Source organism: Aethalodelphis obliquidens, unplaced genomic scaffold (genome assembly GCF_003676395.1).
Source record: "Aethalodelphis obliquidens isolate GAN/ISIS:26980383/991018 unplaced genomic scaffold, ASM367639v1 scaffold19, whole genome shotgun sequence".
Taxonomy (NCBI): domain Eukaryota; kingdom Metazoa; phylum Chordata; class Mammalia; order Artiodactyla; family Delphinidae; genus Aethalodelphis; species Aethalodelphis obliquidens.
This window is the reverse complement of record NW_020837963.1, coordinates 365,053-387,153: the sequence shown is the minus strand read 5'-3', so window position 1 is coordinate 387,153 and position 22,101 is coordinate 365,053. Positions and strand designations below refer to the sequence as shown.

The window sequence follows — 22,101 nt, the reverse complement described above, 5'->3', positions numbered from 1 at the left end:
CTGGATATATGCTCAGGAGGAAGATTGCTGGATCATATGTTAACTCTATTTTTAGTTTTTTAAGGAACCACCATACTGTTTTTCATAGTGGCTACACCAATTTATGATCCCACCAACAGTGTAGGAGGGTTCCCTTTTCTCCACACCCTCTAAAGCATTTATTATTAGTGAACATTTGGATGATGGCCATTCTTACTGGCACAGAGCGATACTTCGCATTTACACTTCTCTAGTAATTAGCAATGTTGAGCATCTCTTCATCTGCCTGTTGGCCATCTGTATGTCTTACTTGAAGAAATGTCTATTTAGGTCTTCTGCTCATTTTTTGATTGGCTTGGTATTTTGCTTGTTTGTTTTGTTTTGTTAATGAACTATATGGGATGTTTATATATTCTGGAAATTAAGCCCTTGTTGGTAGCATTATTTAAAATATTTTCTCCCATCTCATACATTGTCTTTTCATTTTGTTTTTGGTTTCATTTGCTGTGCAAAAGCTGATAAATTTGATTAAGTCACATTTCTCTATTTTTGCTTTAATTTAGTTTGCTTTAGGGGAATGACATAAGAAAACATTGGTACGATTGATGTCAGAGAAGGTTTTGCTTATGTTCTCCTTTAGGAGTTTTATATTTTCATGTCTTATAACTAAGTCTTTAAGTCTTTATGAGTTTCTTTTTGTATATGGTATTAAGGTATGTTCTGCCTTCATTGATTTACATACGGCTGTCCAACTTTTCCAAAACCACTTGCTGAAGAGACTGTCTTTGTATACTCTTGCCTTCTTTATTCAAAATTAATTGATCATAAGCGTGCGAGTTTATTTCTGGGCTCTCTATTATGTCCAGGTAATCCATATATCTGGTTTTGTGTCCCTACCATACTGTTTTGATTACAGTAGCTTTGTAGAATTGTCTGAAGTCCAGAAGGGTTACGCTTCCTGCTTTGTTCTGGACTTTTTATGGTCTTTTTTAAAAAGGTAGTTTATGGTTCCTTATAAATTTTAGGATTATTTATTCTAGTTCTGTGAAAAATGTCATGGGTAATTTGATAGGGATCACATTAAATCTGTAGATTGCTTTGGGTAGTATGGCCTCTTTAACAATATTAATTCTTCCAATCCAAGAGCATGGGTTATCTTTCCATTTCTTTGAATCATCTTCAATTTTCTTTATTAATGTTTTATACTTCTTATCATCACCATATAAGTCTTTTGCCTCATTTGCCAGGTTTATTACTAAGCATTTTAAATGCGACTTTAAAAGATTTTATTTTTCTTACACTCGCTTTCTGATATTTCACTTTTAGCGTAAAGACATGCAACAAATTTATGTATGTTACTCTTGTATCCTGCTATTTTGTCTGATTGCTGTGGCCAGGACTTCCTATATTATGTTGAATAGAAGTGGTGAGAGTGGACATCCTTGTCTTGTTTGAGATTTTAATGAGAAAGCTTAAAGCTTCTCACCCATAAGTATTATGTTGGCTGTGGGTTTATCATAAATGGCTTTTATTATGCTGAGATACATTCCCTTTATACCAAATTGGTGAGAGTTTTTATCATAAATGGATGTTGAATTTTATCAAGTGATTTTTCTGAATTTATTGAGGTGATCATGTGTTTATTGTCTTTTGTTGATGCTGTGTATCACATGAATTAATTTATATATGTTGAACCATCCTTCTGACCCTGGATGAATCCAACTTGATTATGGTGTACAGTCTTTTTTATGTATTGTTGGATTTGGTTTGCTTATATCTTTTTTTATCTTTTTTTTTGCAGTACACGGGCCTCTCACTGTTGTGGCCTCTCCTGTTGTGGAGCACAGGCTCTGGACGGGCAGGCTCAGTGGCCATGGCTCACGGTCCCAGCCACTCCATGGCATGTGGGATCTTCCCGGACCGGGGCACGAACCCGTGTCCCCTGCATCAGCAGGCGGACTCTCAACTACTGCGCCACCAGGGAAGACCTGCTTATATCTTCTTGAAGATTTTTGCATCTATACTCATCAAAATATTGGCCTATAATTTTCTTTTTTCATAGTGCCTTTGTATAGTTTTGGTATCAGGATGATGGTGGCTTCATAGAATGACTTTGGGAGTAATCCTTTCCCTTCAAACTTTTGGAATAGTTTGAGAAATATTGGTACAAGTTCTTCTTCGTATGTTTGGTAGAATTATCCAGTGAAGGCATCTGATCCTGGGTTTTGTTTGCAGGGAGTTTTATTTATTTATTTATTTATTATTTATTTATTTATTACAGATTCTTTTTCACTTCTAGTGATCAGTCTGTTCAAATTATCTATTTCTCCTTCTTCTCCTTCTTCTCTTCCTTCTCCTTCTCCTTCTCCTTCTCCTTCTCCTTCTCCTTCTCCTTCTCCTTCTTCTTCTTCTTCTTCTTCTTTGTGTGTGCGTGTGTGTGTGTGTGTGTATATGTGTGTGTGTGTGTATCTCTGCCTTGCTTCTTTTTTAAAAAACATCTTTATTGGAGTATAATGGCTTAACAATGGTGTGTTAGTTTCTGCTTTATAACAAAGTGAATCAGTTATACATATAAATATGTCTCCATATGTCTTCCCTCTTGCATCTCCCTCCCTCCACCCTCCCTATCTCACCCCTCTAGGTGGACACAAAGCACCGAGCTGATCTCCCTGTGCTATGTGGCTGCTTCCCATTAGTTATTTATTTTACATTTGGTAGTGTATATATGTCCATGCCACTCTCTCACTTCATCCCAGCTTACCCTTCCCCTTCCCCATGTCCTCAAGTCCATTCTCTACATCTGCATCTTTATTCCTATCCTGCCCCTATGTTCTTCAGAACCATTTTTTTTTTAAGATTCCATATATATGTGTTAGCATACATATTTGTTTTTCTCTTTCTGACTTAATTCACTCTGTATGACAGACTCTAAGTCCATCCACCTCACTACAAATAACTCAATTTCATTTCTTTTTATGGCTGAGTAATATTCCACTGCATATATATGCCATATCTTCTTTATCCATTCATCTGTTGATGGACACTTACGTTGCTTCCATCTCCTGGTTATTGTAAATAGAGCTTCAATGAACATCTATTTCTTCTTGATTCAGGTTTGGTGGACTGTATATTTCTAGAAACTTGTCCATTTCTTCTAGGTTGTCCAATTTTTTGCCATATAATTGTCCATAATATTGTCTTATGATGTTTTGTATTTCTGTAGTGTCAGTAGTTATTTCTTATTTTAATTCTTATTTGTTTATTCGGGTCCTCTCTTTTCTTCTTGGTGAGCTCTGCTGGAGGTTTGTTGATCTTGCTTATCCTATCAAAAACAAGCTTTGGTTTTATTGATTTTTTTCTATGGTTTTTTAAATTTTTTATTTGTTTCCTATCTTTATTATTTCCTTCCTTCTACTGACTTTTGGTTTTGTTTTTTCTTCTTTTTCTAATATTTTTAGGTTGTAGGTTTTTCTTATTTTATGAGGAAGGCTTATATCACAATGAATTTCCCTCTTGAGACTGCTTTTGCTGCATATCATAGATATTGTATGGTTGTGCTTTCATTACCATTTGTCTTGAGGTATTTTTAAATTTAGTCTTTGATTTCATTGTTGACCTATTAATTTTGTGTGTGTGTGTGGTACGCGGGCCTCTCACTGTTGTGGCCTCTCCCATTACAGAGCACAGGCTCCAGACGCGCAGGCTCAGTGGCCATGGCTCACAGTCCCAGCTGCTTCATGGCATGTGGGATCTTTCCAGACCGGGAGACGAACCCATGTCCCCTGCATCAGCAGGCAGACTCTCAACCACTGCATCACCAGGGAAGCCCAGATCTATTAATTTTTTAATAACATGTTTTTTACTATCCATGTTGTTGGCTTTTTTTTTTTTTTTTTTGCCTTATTTTTCTTTCTGTGGATGCTTTCAACTTTCATGCCATTGTGGTCAGAAAATACGCTTGAAATAATTTCTATCTGCTTAAGTTGGTTGAGGCTTGTTTGTGTCCTACTATGTTGTCTCTACTAGAGAATGTTCCATGCACACTTGAAAAGAATATGTATTCTGTATTTTGGATGTAGTGTCCTATAGATATCAATTAAGCCAATTGTTTTATTGTGTCATTTAGGGTCTCTGTTGCTTTGATTTTCTGTGTGGAAGATCTGTCCATTGATATCAGTGGCATTTTAAAGTCTCCTGCTGTTATTGTATTCCTGTCAATTTATACTTTATGTCTGTTAATATTTGTTTTATGTATTTAGTTGTTCCTATATCAGGTGCACAATTGCTAATAAGTATAATATCTTCTTCTTGTATTGATCCTTTTACCATTGTATAGTGTATTTATCTTTCTTTATGGCCTTTATTTAAAATTCGATTTTATCTTATATGAGTACTGCCACCTCTCTTCCCTGTCATTTCCATTTTCATGAAATATCTTTTTCCATCACGTCACTTTCAATCTATATATGTCCTTCACCCTAAAGTGGGTCTACTGTAGGCAGCATATTGTAGGTTCTTGTGTTATTATCCAATCTGTCACTCTATGTCTTTTGATTGGAGCATTTAGTCCTTTGACATTTAAGGTAATTATTTTTATGTTTGTGTTTATTGTCATTTTAAATATTATGTTCCAGTATTTTGGTATTCCTTCTTGTTCCTTTCTTTTTATTTTATTTATTTTTTAACATCTTTATTAGAGTATAAATGCTTTACAATGGTGTGTCAGTTTCTGCTTTACAACAAAGTGAATCTGTTATATATATATATATACATATGTCCTCATAAGTCTTCCCTCTTGCATCTCCCTCCCTCCCACCCTCCCTATCCCACCCTTCTACGTGGTGACAAAGCACCGAGCTGATCTCCCTGTGCTATGCAGCTGCTTCCAACTAGCTATATATTTTACATGTGGTAGTGTATATATGTCCATGACACTCTCTCACTTTGTCCCAGCTTACACATCCCCCTCCCCGTATCCTCAAGTCCATTCTTTAGTAGGTGTGGGTTTTTATTCCCATCTTGCCCCTAGGTTCTTCATGACAATTGTTTTTTTTAGACTCCATATATATGTGTTAGCATATGGTATTTGTTTTTCTCTTTCTGACTTACTTCACTCTGTATGACAGACTCTAGGTCCTTCCACCTCACTACAAATAACTCAATTTTGTTCCTTTTTATGGCGAGTAATATTCCATTGTATATTTGTGCCATATCTTCTTTATCCATTTATCTGTTGATGGACACTTAGGTTGCTTCCATGTCCTGTCTATTGTAAATGGAACTGCAATGGATATTTTAGTACAAGACTCCTTTGAATTGTGGTTTTCTCAGGGTATATGCCTAGTAGTGGCATGGCTGGGTAGTATGATAGGTCTATTTTTAGTTTTTTTAAGGAACCCCCATACTGTTCTCCATAGTGGCTGTACCAATTTACATTCCCACCAACAGTGCAAAAGGGTTCCCTTTTCCCACACCCTCTCCAGCATTTATTGCTTGTAGATATTCTGATGATGGCCATTCTGACTGGTGTGAAATGACATCTCATTGTAGTTTTCATTTGGATTTCTCTAATAATTAATGATGTTGAGCATTATTTCATGTGTCTGTTGGCAATCTGTGTATCTTCTTTGAAGAAATATCTATTTAGGTCTTCTGCCCATTTTTGTATTAGGTTGTTTGTTTTTTTTGATATTGAGCTACATGAGTTGCTTTTATGAGTTGGAGATTAATCCTTTGTTTGTTGCTTCATTTGCAAACATTTTCTCCCATTCTGAGGGTTGTCTTTTTGTCTTGTTCATGGTCTCCTTTGCTGTTAAAAAGCTTTTAAGTTTCATTAGGTCCCATTTGCTTATTTTTGTTTCTATTTCCATTTCTCTAGGAGGTGGGTCAGAAAGGATCTTGCTGTGATTTATGTCATAGAGTGTTCTGCCTATATTTTCCTCTAAGAGTTTGATGGTGTCTGGCCTTATATTTAGGTCTTTAATCCATTTTGAGCTTATTTTTGTGTAAGGTGTTCGGCAGTGTTCTAATTTCATTCTTTTAAATGTAGCTGTCCAGTTTTCTCAGCACCACTTATTGAAGGCCTCTTTTTTTTCCCAATGTATATTCTTGCCTCCTTTATCAAAGGTAAGGTGACCATATGTGCATGGGTTTATCTCTTGGTTTTCTATCCTGTTCCATTGATCTATATGTCTGTTTTTGTGCCAGTACCATACTGTCTTGATAACTGCCACTTTGTAGTATAGTCTGAAGTCAGGAACCCTGATTCCTCCAGCTCCATTTTTCTTTCTCAAGATTGATTTTGCTATTCAGGGTCTGTCGTGTTTCCATACAAATTGTGAAATATTTTGTTCTAGTTCTGTTAAAAATGCCACTGGTAGTTTGATAGGGATTGCATTGAATCTGTAGATTGCTTTGGGTAGTAGAGTCATTTTCACAATGTTGATTCTTCCAATCCAAGAACATGGTATATCTCTCCATCTATTTGTATCATCTTTAGTTTCTTTCATCAGTGTCTTACAATTTTCTGCCTACAGTTCTTTTGTCTCCTTAGGTAGGTTTATTCCTAGATATTTTATTCTTCTTGTTGCAATGGTAAATGGGACTGTTTTCTTAATTTCACTTTCAGATTTTTCATCATTAGTGTTTGGGAATGCCAGAGATTTCTGTGCATTAATTTTGTATCCTGCTATTTTACCAAATTCATTGATTAGCTATAGTAGTTTTCTGGTAGCATCTTTAGGATTCTCTATGTATATTATCATGTCATCTGCAAACAGTGACAACTTTACTTCTTCTTTTCCATTTTGGATTCCTTTTATTTCTTTTTCTTCTCTGATTTTGTTGGCTAAGACTTCCAAAACTATGTTGAATAATAGTGGTGAGAGTGGGCAACCTTGTCTTATTCCTGATCTTAGTGGAAATGGTTTCAGGTTTTCACCTTTGAGGATGATGTTGGCTGTGGGTTTGTCATATATGGCCTGTAATATGTTGAGGAAATTTCACTCTTTGCCTACTTTCCAGAGGGTTTTTGTCATACATTGGTGTTGAATATTGTCAAAAGCTTTCTCTGCATCTATTGAGATAATCATATGGATTTTCTCCTTCAATTTGTTAATATGGTGTATCACATTGATTGATTTGCATATACTGAAGAATCCTTGCATTCCTGGGATAAACCCCACTTGATCATGATGTATGATCATTTTAATGTGCTGTTTGATTCTGTTTGCTAGTATTTTGTTGAGGATTTTTGCATCTATATTCATCAGTGATATTGGCCTGTAGTTCTTTCTTTGTGACATCTGTGTATGGTTTGGGTATCAAAGTGATGGTGTTCTCGTAGAATGAGTTGGGAGTGTTCCTCCTTCTGCTATATTTTGGAAGTGTTTGAGAGGATAGGTGTTAGCTCCTCTCTAAAAGTTTGATAGAATTTGCCCTTGAAGCCATCTGGTCCTGGACTTTTGTTTGTTGGAAGATTTTTAATCACAGTTTCAATTACAGTGCTTGTGACTGGTCTTTTTGTATTTTCTATTTCTTCCTGGTTCAGTCTCAGAAGGTTGCGCATTTCTAAGAATTTGTCCATTTCTTCAAAGTTGTCCATTTTATTGGCATAGAGTTGCTTGTAGTAATCTCTCATGATCTTTTGTATTTCTACAGTGTCAGTTGTTACTTCTCCTTTTTCATTTCTAATTCTATTGATTGGAGTCTTCTCCCTTTTTCTCTTGGTGAGTCTGGCTAATGGTTTATCAACCTGGTTTATCTTCTCAAAGAACCAGCTTTAAGTGTTATTGATCTTTGCTATCTTTTCCCTCATTTGTTTTTCATTTATTTCTGATCTGATTTTTATGATTTCTTTCCTTCTGCTAACTTTGTGGTTTTTTTCTTCTTCTTTCTCTAATCGCTTTAGGTGCAAGGTTAGGTTGTTTATTCGTGATGTTTCCTGTTTCTTAAGATGGGCTTGTATTGCTATAAACTTCTCCCTTAGAACTGCTTTTGTTGCATCTCATAGGTTTTGGGTCGTTGTGCTTTCATTGTCACTTGTTTTTAGGTATTTTTTTGATTTCTTCTGATTTCTTCAGTGATCGCTTGGTTGTTATGTAGTGTGTTGTTTAGCCTCCATGTGTTTGTATTCTTACAAATTTTTTCCTGTAATTGATATTTAGTCTCATAGCATTGTGGTCAGAATAGATACTGTATATGATTTCAATTTTCTTAAATTTACCAAGGTTTGTTTTGTGACCCAAGATATGATCTATGATGGAGACTGTTCCATGAGCACTTGAGAAGAATGTGTATTCTGTTGTTTTGGGGGTGGAATGTCCTATAAATATCAATTAAGTTCATCTTGTTTAATGTATAACTTAAAGCTTCTGTTTCCTTATTTATTTTCATTTTGGATTATCTGTCCATTGGTGAAACTGGGGTGTTAAAGTTCCCTACTATGATTGTGTTACTGTCGATTTCCCCTTTCATGGCTGTTAGTATTTGCCTTATGTATTGGGTTGCTCCTATGTTGTGTGCATAAATATTTATAATTGTTAAATCTTCTTCTTGGATTGATCCCTTGATCATTATGTAGTGTCCTTTTTTATCTCTTGTAACTGTGTTTGTTTTAAAGTCTATTTTGTCTGATATGAGAATTGCTACTCCAGCATTCTTTTGATTTGCATTTGCATGCAATATCTTTTTCCATCCCCTCACTTACCATCTGTATGTGTCGCTAGGTCTGAAGTGGTTCCCTTGTAGACCGCATATATACGGGTCTTATTTTTGTATCCATTCAACCAGTTTATGTCTTTTGGTTGGAGCATTTAATCCATTTACATTTAAGGTAATTATCAGTATGTATGTTCCTAATACCATTTCCTTAATTGTTTTTAGTTTAATATTGTAGGTCTTTTCTTTCTCTTTTGTTTCCTGTCCAGAGATGTTCCTTTAGCATTTGTTGTAAAACTGGTTTGGTGGTGCTGAGTTCTCTTAGCTTTTGCTTGTCTGTAAAGCTTTTATTTTCTCCATCAAATCTGAATGAGATCCTTGCTGGATAGAGTAATCTTGGTTGTAGGATTTTCTCTTTAATCACTTTAAATATGTCCTGTCACTCCCTTCTGGCTTACAAAGTATCTGCTGAGAGATAAGGTGTTAACCTGATGGGTTTTCCGTTATGTGTTACTTGTTTTTATTTTCCCCTGCTGCTTTTAATATTTGTTCTTTGTATTTAATTTTTGATAGTTGATTAATATGTGTATTGGTATGTTTCTCCTTGGATTTATCCTGTATGGGACTCTCTGTGCTTCCTGCACTTGTTTAACTATTTCCTTTTCCATATTAGGGAATTTTTCAACTATAATGTCTTCAAATACTTTCTCAGTCCTTTTCTTTTTCTCTTCTTCTTCTGGGACCCCTGTAATTCGAATGTTCATGCATTTATTGTTGTCACAGAGGTCTCTGAGGCTGTCCTCAATTCTTTTCATTCTTTTTCCTTTATTCGGCTCTGCAGTTGTTATTTCCACTATTTTATCTTCCTGGTCACTTATCTGTATTTCTGCCTGAGTTATTCTGCTATTGATTCCTTCTAGGAAATTTTTAATTTCATTTATTGTGTTGTTCATCACTGTTTGTTTGCCCACTAGTTCTTCTATGTCCTTGTTAAATGTTTCTTGAATTTTGTCCATTCTATTTCCAAGGTTTTGGATCATCTTTACTATCATTATTCTGAATCCTTTTTCAGGTAGACTGTCTATTTCCTCTTCATTTGTTAGGTCTGATGGGTTTTTGCCTTGTTCCTTCATCTCTTATGTGTTTCTATGTCTTCTCATTTTGCTTAAGTTACTGTGTTTGGGGTCTCCTTTTTGCAGGCTGCAGGATCGTAGTTCCTGTTGTTTTTAGTGTCTGTCCCCGGTAGCTAAGGTTGGTTCAGTGGGTTATGTAGGCTTCCTGGTGTAGGGGACTAGTGCCTGTGTTCTGGTGGATGAGGCGGGCTCTTGTCTTTCTGGTGGGCAGGTCCACGTCTGGTGGTGTGTATTGAGGTGTCTGTGGCCTTATTATGATTTTAGGCAGCCTCTGTGCTAATGGATGGGGTTGTGTTCCTGTCTTGCTAGCTGTTTGGCATAGGGTGTCCTGCACTGTATCTTGCTGATCATTGAGTGGAGTTTGGTCTTGGCTTTGAGATGGAGATCTCTGGAAGAGTTTTGCCATTTGATATTACGTGGAGCTGGGAGGTCTCTTGTGTACCCATGTTCTGAACTTGGCTCTCCCACCTCAGTGGCATAGCCCTGAGGCTGGCTGGAGCACCAAGAGCCTGTCTTCTACATGGCTCAGAATAAAATGGGGAAAAGAAAGAAAGAAAGAAAGAAAAAAGAAGATAAAATAAAGTAAAGTAAAGTAAAGTAAAATAAAGTTTTTAAAATAAAAAATAATTATTAAGAAAAAATATTTTTAAGTAATAATAAACAAAAAGAAAGCAGACAGAGAGAACCCCAGGACAAATGGTAAAAGTAAAGCTATACAGACAAAATCACACCCAGAAGCATACACATACACACTCACAAAAAGATAAAAAGGGGAAAAATATATATATACATATCGTTGATCCCAATGTCCTCCTCCTTAATCTGGGATAATTTGTTGTCTATTCAGGTATTCCACAGAGGCATGGTACATCAAGTTGATTGTGGAGATTTAATCCACTGCTCCTGAGGATGCTGGGAGAAATTTCCCTTTCTCTTCTTTGTTGGCACAGCTCCTGGATTTCAGCTTTGGATTTTTACCCCCCTCTGTGTGTAGGTCACCTGAGGGCATCTGTTCTTGGCTCATACAGGATGGGGTTAAAGGAGCAGCTGATTTGGATGCTCTGGCTCACTCAGACCAGGGGGAGGGAGGGGTACGGATGCACGGCATGCCTACAGTGGCAGAGGCTGTCCTGATCTTGCACCAGCCTGAGGCATGCCATGCATTCTCCCTGGGAAGTTGTCCCTGGATCACGGGACTCTGGTAGTGGTGGGCTGCACAGGCTCCCAGGAGAGTAGGTGTGGATAGTGACATGTGCTTCCACACAGGTTTCTTTGTGGCTGCCGCAGCAGCCTTAGCATCCCATGCCCGTCTGTGGGGTCTGTGCTGATAGCCGCGGCTCACATCCATCTCTGGAGCTCATTTAAGCAGCACTCTTAATCTCCTCTCCTCATGCACCAGGAAACAAAGAGGCAAGAAAATGTCTCTTGTGTCTTTGACAGCTCCAGACTATTTTCTGGACCTTCTCCCAGCTAGCCGTGGTGCACTAGCCCACTTCAGGCTGTGTTCACGCAGCCAACCCCAGTCCTTTCCCGGGAATCCTACCTCCGAAACCCAAGCCTCAGTCCCCAGCCCCTGCCCGTTCCGGCAGGTGAGCAGACAAGCCTCTCGGGCTGGTGAGTGCTGGTCGGCACTGATCCTCTGTGCGGGAATCTTCCTAGCGTGTGGAAACCTTTTCTCCTTCACATCTCCCTCCCACTGGTGCAGGTCCCGTCCCTATTCTTTGTCTCTTTTGTTTTTGTTTTTTCTTTTACCCTACCCAGGTTCTTGGGGAGTTTCTTGCCTTTTGGGAGGTATGAGGTCTTATGCCAGCATTCAGTAGGTGTTCTGTAGGAGTTGTTCCACATGTAGATGTATTTCTGATGTATTTGTGGGGAGGAAGGTGATCTCCGCATGTTACTCTTCCGGTATCTTGAAGCTCCTCCAAGTTGTACTCACTCTGGCACAAGGTGGCCATTCCTGGTTTCACATCAACATGATCTCGGGCACAAACCTCCTTGTTTTTCCATGTTGTCTTTAAGTTACTTGTTAAAAGAACTGACCCGCGGTCCCAAGGACTGTCATGGCTTCAGCTGGTGGGGCCCCTCCATAGCCGGCAGCCTCAGTCAGGCCACCGTCCCCTCGGGCTCCAGGGCAGTTCAGTGATGGACCTCTTTTTCTTTTTGTTTTTCTTTTGTGGTTTGATGGTTTCCTTTTGTATTATGCTTGAGTTCCCTTTTGTTTGGTTTTGGGGAATCTAGTAAGATTTTGATTTGTGATTACCCTGGTTTTCAAGTAAGTTAGCCTGTTCTATATCTACTTGCTTTAGACTGATAGTCATATAAGTTCAAACACATTCTGAAAAAAAATCTACATTTTCTTTCACCCCCACCCCCACATTTTATGATTTTGATGTCCTCTTTTACATCTTCATGTTTATCCTTTTTACTTATAACCTATTCCACAATTTCCTTTTGATTTTTTAAATATATATACAGGCTTATTCAAGTGATCTTCAATCCTTTGATATATTTTTTTTCCTATTATGATTTTTCTCTTTCCTATAGATTCTTATTTCTTTTCTATTTAAAGAAGACCTTTTAATATTTCTTTTAGGTTAGGTTTAGCATTGCTGTATTCTTTTAGTTTTTCTTATCTGAGAAAATCTTTATCTCTTTTTCTATTCTAAATGGTAATCTTGCTGTGTAGAGAATCCTAGGTTGCAGATTTTTCCCTTTCAGGACGTTGAATATATTTCACGACTCCCTTCTGGCCTGCAATATATCTGTAGTGAAATTAGCTGATAGCCTTTTGGTGGTTCCCTTGTAACTAACTCTTTTTTTTTCCTCTTGCTGCCTTTAAAATCCTCTCTTTATCTCTAACTTTTGCCATTTTAATTATAATGTGTCTTAATATAAGTCTGTTTGTGTTCATCTTGTTTGGCACCCTCTGTGCTTCCTGTGCCTGGATATTTGTTTCCTTCGATAAGTTTGAGAAGTTTTCAGCTATGATTTCTTCAAATACATTTTTAATCCCTTTTTCTCTTTCTTCTCTTTCTGTGATCCCTATTATGTTTAGATTGGCATGCTTTAGATTATCCTATAGGTCTTGTATATTGCTTTGTTTTATTTGCCTTTTTGTCTGCTGTTCTGATGGGTGATTTCTATTATTCTGTCTTCCAGATCACTTATTCATTCTTTTACATTGCTTAGTGTGTTGTTTATTGCCTTTAACGCAGTATTTATCTCATCAATTGAGTTGACAACCTTGTTGGCTCCTCTTTTTAGTTTCTAGTTCCTTGTTACAGTGATCTGCATTTCTATCGATAGCTTTTTTAAAATTCCTTCAGCATTTTTATTACTTCCTTTCTGAACTCAGGTTCTAGTAGACTAGAGAAGTCTGTTTCATTGTTTGTTCTTTCAGAGGAATTCTCTTGTTATTTTCATTGGGAGGGGTTCCTCTGCTTCTTCATTTCATTTATACTTCTCTGACTCTATGAATTTAGGAGAAACAGTTATCTATTGTTGTCTTGAATGGTTCTTTTTATGTTGGAATGTTGCTGTGTAGGCTGCATGAGTCTATTTTGGTAGGAGGGGCTGTTTTTGTATGGATGCCTACCACATCTTTCCTCAGGTTGTGTTCACTGTTTTTCCCTTGACTGGGGGTGTTATTGGTGATATTGTTACCAGAGCTTGCACTGGGTGTTGGGCAGGTCCTCCTTTTTGCTTCTGTGGTTGTAACAGCCTTGTTGGGAGCAAGTTCTGCTCACAAATTTATGGAATAGAAACCCCCAAATCAGGTTATATACAGTGAAGTAGCAGAACTGGAGCAATCTTACTCCAGGATTGGAGGAAAGGAGGCACTGAGTATTCCTCTTCAGGGGCTGTCCACCAAGAAGTGCAGTCTCTGACACCTGTCACCCATTGTGCATGCTTACAAAATACACTGTTGTTGGCACTGCCCTCAACCCTACCTCAGCTGTGGGAACACTGGCACATCTCTGGATTTCCCTCAGGCACTGTGTTCACAAAACCACCATCACAAATTTGCCAAAGACTGGCACTGGACCCACAGAGGTTGCACACCTGGGTCCACTATGGGAGTGCAGACACCAGCCCTGCCTCTGTATCCATGCATCCACAAAGCCCACCACTGCTGATATCAGACCTGCTCTGGCCACAGGAATGCCAGTAATCCTCTCAGATGTACTGCAGCCTTTTTGGTCAAAAAGCTTCCAGGGGTGTAAATCCATTGAAGTTGCACAGCAGCTGGGAATCAACTCAGATTTCAACCCTGCCTCTGCATTTGGGCAACAAGCAGGTGCTTTCATGCTTCCAGATCTCATAGAAGCAGAGGTGCACCTGCTATTAGCACACCAAGAATGAGGCTGCTATGGATGGGCCACAACCCCCCCCCCCACACACACACATTTGTGCATGTGTTGACAATGGGACACCCATGGCAAACCTGGACTCTGTCCTGCCCATATCCCCAGTTATGGCCCAGACCACACCCTTCTGTTTCCCTCTGCACAGCCAACCTCAATCCTTTCCCCAGGTATGTCCCCTGAGTTTCATCACCCACTTGCTGCATGCATCTCCAACAGGCATATGTCTCAAGATGGGGAATGCAGCAAGGAGGCCAGGATGATCTGTGCTGGTTTCTCTGTCCTGTCTGCCACAGGCCACCTGTTGCACTCTTCTCTGAGCCTCTGAGTCTCCCTATCTGTCCCAGCTGATCTCGCAGCCAGTGAGAGGTGTTCCCAGGTTGAGGGAACCTTTCCTCTTTCAAGCTTACTCCCAGGGTCACAAGTCCAGTCCCAATTCCTTTCCTTTCTTTCATCCTATGCAGTTGTGTTGTGATCTTTCTGGCAGTTTTTGTTATATGAGATCTGCCAGTGTTCAGTAGGTATTCTGTGAGAATTGTTTCACACGTAGATGTATTTTTTTAAAATATATTTGTGGGGAAAGGTGAGCACCATACCCTTCTAATCTGCCATCTTGATCTCCACTGACCTCATTATTTCATTTATGGCATCTTTTCCAGTCTTTTAACATCTTTGTAATTTTCCATGACCATTATGCTTATAAACCACGGCACTAAAAATTGAATTTATTACTCATATGTAGAAAAAAGCAACACTTTTTTTATCACTTATTCTAGCCACTTTTACACTTACTCTAATGTAAACTAAATTTATATAAATTTATTTAGCTTTTTTTGAAGTCACACTACAAGTTGGATTAAAATTGAATTTGCTGAAGCTCATACAGCTCAATATCAATAAAAAAAAACCCAATCCAAAAATGGGTAGAAGACCTAAATAGACATTTCTCCAAAGATATACAGATTGCCAACTAACACATGAAAAGATGCTCAACATCACTAATCATTAGAGAAATGCAAATCAAAACTACAATGAGGTATCACCACAAACTGGTCAGAATGGCCATCATCAAAAAATCTACAAACAAAAAATGCTTGAGAGGGTGTGGAGAAAAGGGAACCCTCTTGCACTGTGGGTGGGAATGTAAATTGGTACAGCCACTATAGAGAACAGTATGGAGGTTCCTTAAAAAACTAAAAATAGAACTATCATACAACCCAGAAATCCCACTACTGGGCATATACCCTGAGAAAACCATAATTCAAAAAGAGTCCTGTACCACAATGTTCATTGCAGCACTAATTACAATAGACATGACATGGAAGCAACGTAAGTGTCCATCAACAGATGAATGGATAAAGAGGATGTGGCACATATATACAATGGAACATTACTCAGCCATAAAAAGAAATGAAATTGAGTTATTTGTAGTGAGGTGGATGGACCTAGAGACTGTCATACAGAGTGAATTAAGTCAGAAAGAGAAAAACAAATATGTATGCTAACACATACATATGGAATATTAAAAAAAATGCTTCTGAAGAACCTAGGGGCAGGATAGGAATAAAGATGGAGATGTAGAGAATGGACTTGAGGACACGGGGAAGGGTAAGTGTAAACTGGGACAAAGTGAGAGAGTGGCATGGACATATATACATTACCAAATGTAAAATAAATAGCTGATAGGAAGCAGCCACATAGCACAGGGAGAACAGCTCCGTGCTTTGTGTCCACCTAGAGGGGTGGGATAGGGAGGGTGGGAGGGAGAAGCAAGAGGGAGGAGATAGGGGGATATATGTATCTGTATGTCTATTTCACTTTGTTATACAGCAGAAGCTAACACACCATTTTAAGTAAATTATATTCCAATAAAGATGTTTAAAAAAAAGCTGGGGCTTCCCTGGTGGAGCAGTGGTTGAGAGTCCGCTTGCCGATGCAGGGGACACGGGTTCGTGCCCCGGTCCGGGAAGATCCCACGTGCCACGGAGGGGCTGGGCCCGTGAGCCGTGGCCGCTGAGCCTGTGCATCTGGAGCATGTGCTCTGCAATGGGAGAGGCCACAGCAGTGAGAGGCCCACGTACCACAAAGAAAAAAAAAAAAGCTGGAAAAGGGGAAGACAATTTAAGTCCAATAATTCATTCTGTAAATAAATGGCAAAATACAAAAGAAGCTAAAAAAATACCAAGTTTCCTCTTCATCTTGGTTGCAAACTTTTAAATATTCAGGTATTTTGAATGCCTGTGGACTAGAAAAGGAGGAGAAAGGCCACTAAATTTTTGTCCAAATAACTTTTTTCTTCTATAGAGGAGACTAAGAATAAACTGAGATGGTTGAATTGCTTTAATAAAGCAAGAAAAAACTGCAATTCCTGATTATGTGAACAATAAGGTGTTGTTTGTTAGCTTTAGAGATGGGAAAATAAGAATATCTCAGAATACTGTTTTGAGCCTTGTTACTCTGGGAAGGTTAGATTTTGTTCTTCTGAGAAGACAGAGGGTTTGATGGGATGATATCATCAAATTCTAGGATTTCAAATTGCTTCCATGACTGAAAGTTTGACAGTTTCAAATGGAATAAAGGTGTTCCTTACAAAAGCTGCATAAGAACAAGTAAAAACAGGCTAGAATAATTTTTGCGTGTGTGTGAAAAAGACAAGCTTTATTGAGCCCCCAGCCCTAATTCTCTTTCTCCTGCACCGTCTGGGTTCCCCAGAGACACCCAGTCCAGCAGGCAAAAATGAGACCCACTTTCCGGCCAGCAGGGGCATCTCTGCAGATGGTAGAGGGTTTGCCAATGTGCTGGTTGTTGCCACCTCTGAAGGGATGCTCAACAGGGTTCATGGCCACACCCCATATGCATGGCCAACAATTCTTCTTTGCCTTATACTTGTGGTAGGCAGAGCTCGCCTTCAGAATGGGCTTGTCAACGTGGCCACCTCCAGCCACCACACTGACAACAGCTCTGTTGATGGAGGAGATGACCTTCTTGGAGCCCAAGGGCAGTTTCACTCTGGTCTTCTTTGTCTCAGGGTTGTGGGAGATGACAATTGCATAGTTCCCAGAGGCTCTGGCCAGCATGCCCCGGTCACCAGGCTTCTCCTCCAGACAATATACGATGGTGCCTTCGGGCATGGTGCCCACCAGCAGCATATTGCCAATGTTGAGCTGGGCGTTCTTGCCATAGTACAAGAACTGGCCAGTGTGGATGCCCTTGGCAGCAATGAACAGCTCCATCCGCTTCTTAAAACTGTACGGATCCTGGAAGACCACCTTGGCAAGGGGCACACAGCAACCCGGGTAACGGATGATGTCCTTCACGATGTCCTTGATGTAGCTGTGTCACTCGGCGAAGTCCACAGCTTGCAGACACGTGATGCCCTTTTGGTGGTTCACACACACGTGAAACACGGAGCCGGCACCCTTTCTCTGCCCAGGGATCACGCGGCCCATCACGGCGGTCTGCTTCTGAGTGCAGCCAAAAGAGCAGGCTAGAATAATTGTAAATGACATTTATCTCTAAATATTCATTCAACTAAAATCAGAACATAAGAGGGCAGTGATGTGAAACAAAATGCTTATAACAGAAAGTAACATTTTATAGATATTTATCCTGCTTAGTTGGACATTTTGACTAACTTCATACATTTTTAAGAAAAAATATCATGATTTCTTAATTATGATCTTTCTTGATATTCAGATATTTTCATTCTTCACTAAAGACTTATTAATATTAACTAACTTGATTATAAGATTTGAATTTATTTCCTCCTCTACCACCTCTTTTATCTTCTCCATCTCTTCAGTCTTTCTAATCCATTTCTCAGGATTTTTGCTTACACTATTCCCCAATCAAAAATGTTCTCACCTCTTTCTGAGGAAACACTAATCACTTTATATACTTTATTCAAATCCTCACTATTACATACAGTCCTCCATGACTATCATAAGCTGTGTTATCACAAATTCATGCTGCTTTCCTAATTATCAAGTCTAAAGGCATATTTTCATTACTCATCTTCTTTGTGCTATTTACTACATTTTAAGGTGGTTATCATCTCCTCAACTTTGACATTATCTTCCATAATGACTTTTGTTGTGAGCATGTCCTACGGTTTTGTCTGCTGTCACACCTGAGTCCATTTTGAGTGTCAACTTCACAAACCATAGTCCTAATTAAGGGGCCCTGTAGAGTAAGCATCACATTTTTTTTCTCCTTGATATGACCTTCTAGGTATACCTCATTGGCCCTAAGATGGACATCTCTCCAAACAGCAGCCAGTAAACAGGAGAAGTTTCACAGAGGGGTATCCCTGCACAGAATGTGGGAGCAGAAGTATTATAGCAATATAGAACATGATTTGTGTAAAACATCTGTTTTGCATACATCATCTCACAATCTAGCACTCTGTGAGATGTGGCAAAGAATTCATGTAGCTTAGATTCTGCTAAGTATCACCTAATTAGAAGTAAACTCTTTTACACAACTCTGTTACTACCTACATCTTCAAGCTTCTTAGTTCCTTGATGCCTTGGTTAAAATAGTTAAACAAAAACCTAGGGAAGAGGAGCAGTGGTTAGGTTCTGACCTATAGCATCAATTCTAGTGTAGCTGATATTCCCAGACACTAGAGAGCCTGGTCTTCTATAACCCAACACAAACCAGTTGTGCTCCCACTCACCTCTTCATTGTATGTCAGAGCAGTTTACTAAAAATCCCCAGCTCATGACAAGATCATTCCCACTTTCACAACTTTTACTTTTTTGATCTTTTCACCAGGCAAGCCTTTGATTTCTCACTTCTCTAGAAAAATTCTACTTATTCTTCCAGGCTCAAGTGCCACCTCTTTAAACAAGTATTTTCTGTCCATTCACCTTAATGCCTAAGACCGCTTCCCTTCCTGTGAGTTTTTGTTGAATCTGTGGTCTCTTCCTTTAAGCTGGCTGCACAATTAATGACTTATGAGATTTTTTAATTTTTCAAATGGTGGTGTCTTCTCCCAACTGAATTTCAGGTGCAGTGAGTACCATAAACATATTTAACCTTTTCTTGTATGTATCAGAGCACATAGAGAACGTTAGTGAACTGATTGAATTAAATTGAAATAGATGGTATAATATCAACATGCCCAACTTTGACTATGTACAGAACACTCTTGGCTGGAGATTGGATTTTTATTCAGTACACCAGCCCTACTAAAAATCTTAAATCAATAATATTATCTGTTTTGCTACTGGTATAAATATTTTACATAAATTCTTCTCCCCCTACCAGTGCCCTTTGGTAGTGCCCTCCCACACTGAATCTGGAGTGGATTTGCAAGTTGTTTTGGCCAATAAGAGTTGAAAATTTTTTCACAAGAAGTCTTTATCAGTCTTTTTCTGTTTTTTGGAACCAAGAGACTACCATGTGTCAAAGCAGAGCAAGCTTCCTGCAAGAGAAGAGATTATGTAGAGCCGAGAGAAGAAAACCCAGCTGAGGTTCTGCAGCTCAACCAGCCTGCCAGCTGACATGAGAGGGAGGCTATCTGGACCATTCCCTTTAGCTGAGCTGACTCAAACCAAAAAAGGCACGCAGTCTACACACAGTATCATGAAAGATAATACTGCTTGTTTGGACACAAAATATTTATTTATGTGACTCATTTTTGTAAATTTAAGACATAGATGTTGTTTACAAAGATGCAGAAGTTGTTCATATCACAAATCAATTAAAACATACATCAACCTACAGTGAAATAATGTCATGGCTGATGGAAATGGAAGTATATACATCTCTCCAAACTTATTTGAAATTTTAAAGATTATTGAAACTTTCCTTTGTTTTCTTGCCTTTTTTTAAATGTGTTTGCTTTTGCCTACAACAAGCCAAACAGTAAGCCTAACCATTTTTAAATTTTAGCCTTTATTATCAATTCAAAAATAAGACTTTAAATATTTCTTCTTTAATGAGAAGTAAACTATATTAAAATTTTCTTTGTTTCTAGAAACAAACATGATAAATGGGCCTATACAAGAAACTTAAAATTTTTTCATGACATGTTTTTAAGAAAGCAGGAATCAGTAATACAGCAGGTCTGAGTTATATGTCAAACATATGAGAGTTTAATATTTAAGTTTGTTAAGGTTGATTTTCCCATTATATTGTAAAATTATCAAAGGCAAGAATCCTGTAATAAGCATTTTAAAAATTATATTAGTTTCAAGTGTACATTATTATAATGTGACATTTGTATATCCTACAAGTTGATCACAGCCACAAGCCTCGTTACCATCCATCACCATCACCTCGTTGACCAACTTTACCCATCTTGCTCAACCCCCAACTCCCTTTCCCTCTGATAACCACTAATCTTCTCTCTGTATCTATGAGTTTGTTTTTTGTTTTATTTAGTTTGTTAGTTTTTGTAGTTTTTTTTTTTAGATTCCACATATTAGAGATATTATATAGTATTTTTCTTTCTCTGTCTGACTTATTTCACTTAGAATAAAACCTTCAAGGTCCATTCATCTTGTGACAGATGGCAGAATTTCATTCTTTTTTATAGCTGAGTAATATTCCTTTGTGTGGGTACATCACCTCTTCTTTACCAATTCATCCACCAATGGACACTTGGCTTGTTCTTCTGTCTGATAGTTTCTTATTAGTGTATAGAAATACCACAGATTTCTGTATATTGATTTTGTATCCTGAGACTTTACTGAGTTCATTTATTAGTCCTAACAGTTTGTCGGTAGAGTCTTTAGGGTTTTCTGTATATAGTATCATGCCATCTGCAGATAGTGACAGTTTTGCTTCTTCATTTTTGATTTGGATGCCTTTTACCTCTTCTCCTTGTCTATTTGCTGTGATTAAAACTTCCAACAGTATGTTGAATAAAAGTGGCAAGAATAGGCATCTTTGTCTTGTTCCTCACCTTGGAGGAAAAGCTTTCAGCTTTATACCACTAAGCATGATGTTAGCTGTGAGTTTGTTACATATGGCCTTTATTATGTTGATGTATATTTCCTCTATACTTTGTTGAGAGTTTTATCATAAATGAATGTTGAATTTTGTCAAATGCTTCTCCTGCATCTATTGAGATGATTATATAAATTGTATCCATCATTTTTATTAGTATAGTGTATAACATTGATTGATTTGATATTTTTGAATCATCCTTACATCCCAGGAGTAAATCTGACTTGATCGTGTTATATGATTATTTTAATTTGTATTTGGATTCTGTTTCCTAATATTTTGTTGAGGGTTTTTGCATCTATGTTCATCAGTTATATTGTCCTGTAATATTCTTTTTTAGTGATATTCTTGTTTGGTTTTGGTATCAGAGTAATGCTGACTTCATAAAATATGTTTAGGCTTCCCTCCTCTTCAATTTTTAAGAAGAGTTTGAGAAGGATAGGTATTAAATCATTTTTAGATTCTTTTTTTTTTTTTTTTGAATTTGCCAGTGAAGCTGTATGGTCCTAAGCTTTTGTTTGTTGGGAGATTTTTTATTACCGTTTTAATTTTCTTACTAGTAATTGGTCAATTCAGATTTTCTATTTCTTCATGATTCAGTCTTTGAAAATTGTATGTTTCTAAGACTTTACCTATTTCTTCTAGGTTGTCCAGTGTGTTGCATAATTGTTTGTAGTAGTCTCTTATGATCCTTTTTGGTATCAGCTATAACTTCTTTTTCATTTTTGATTGTAATTATTTGGTCCTCTCTCTTTTTATCTTGATGAATCTGGTTAAAGCTTTGTTGATTTGTTTATATTTCTAAATAAATTCTCTAAGTTTTATTAATATTTTCTATTGTGTTTTAGTCTCTTATTTATTTCTGCTCTGATCTTTATTATTTCCTTTCTTCTTCTACATTTGGGCTTACTTGTTCCTCTTTTTCTAGTTCCTTTAGATGTACATTTTACTTGTTTTTAGCCACTACGTATTGGCATCTTTTCTGTTAGCAAAAGCTAATCAATTTCTGA

The 22,101-nt window shown here is 37.9% G+C and overlaps 1 pseudogene; it reads right to left on the bottom strand.

Moving 5' to 3' along the window:
- Positions 1-16,809: 16,809 nt before the first annotated feature.
- Positions 16,810-17,583, bottom strand: LOC113626878 (60S ribosomal protein L8 pseudogene; annotated as a pseudogene).
- Between the last annotated feature and the right edge of the window lie 4,518 nt (positions 17,584-22,101).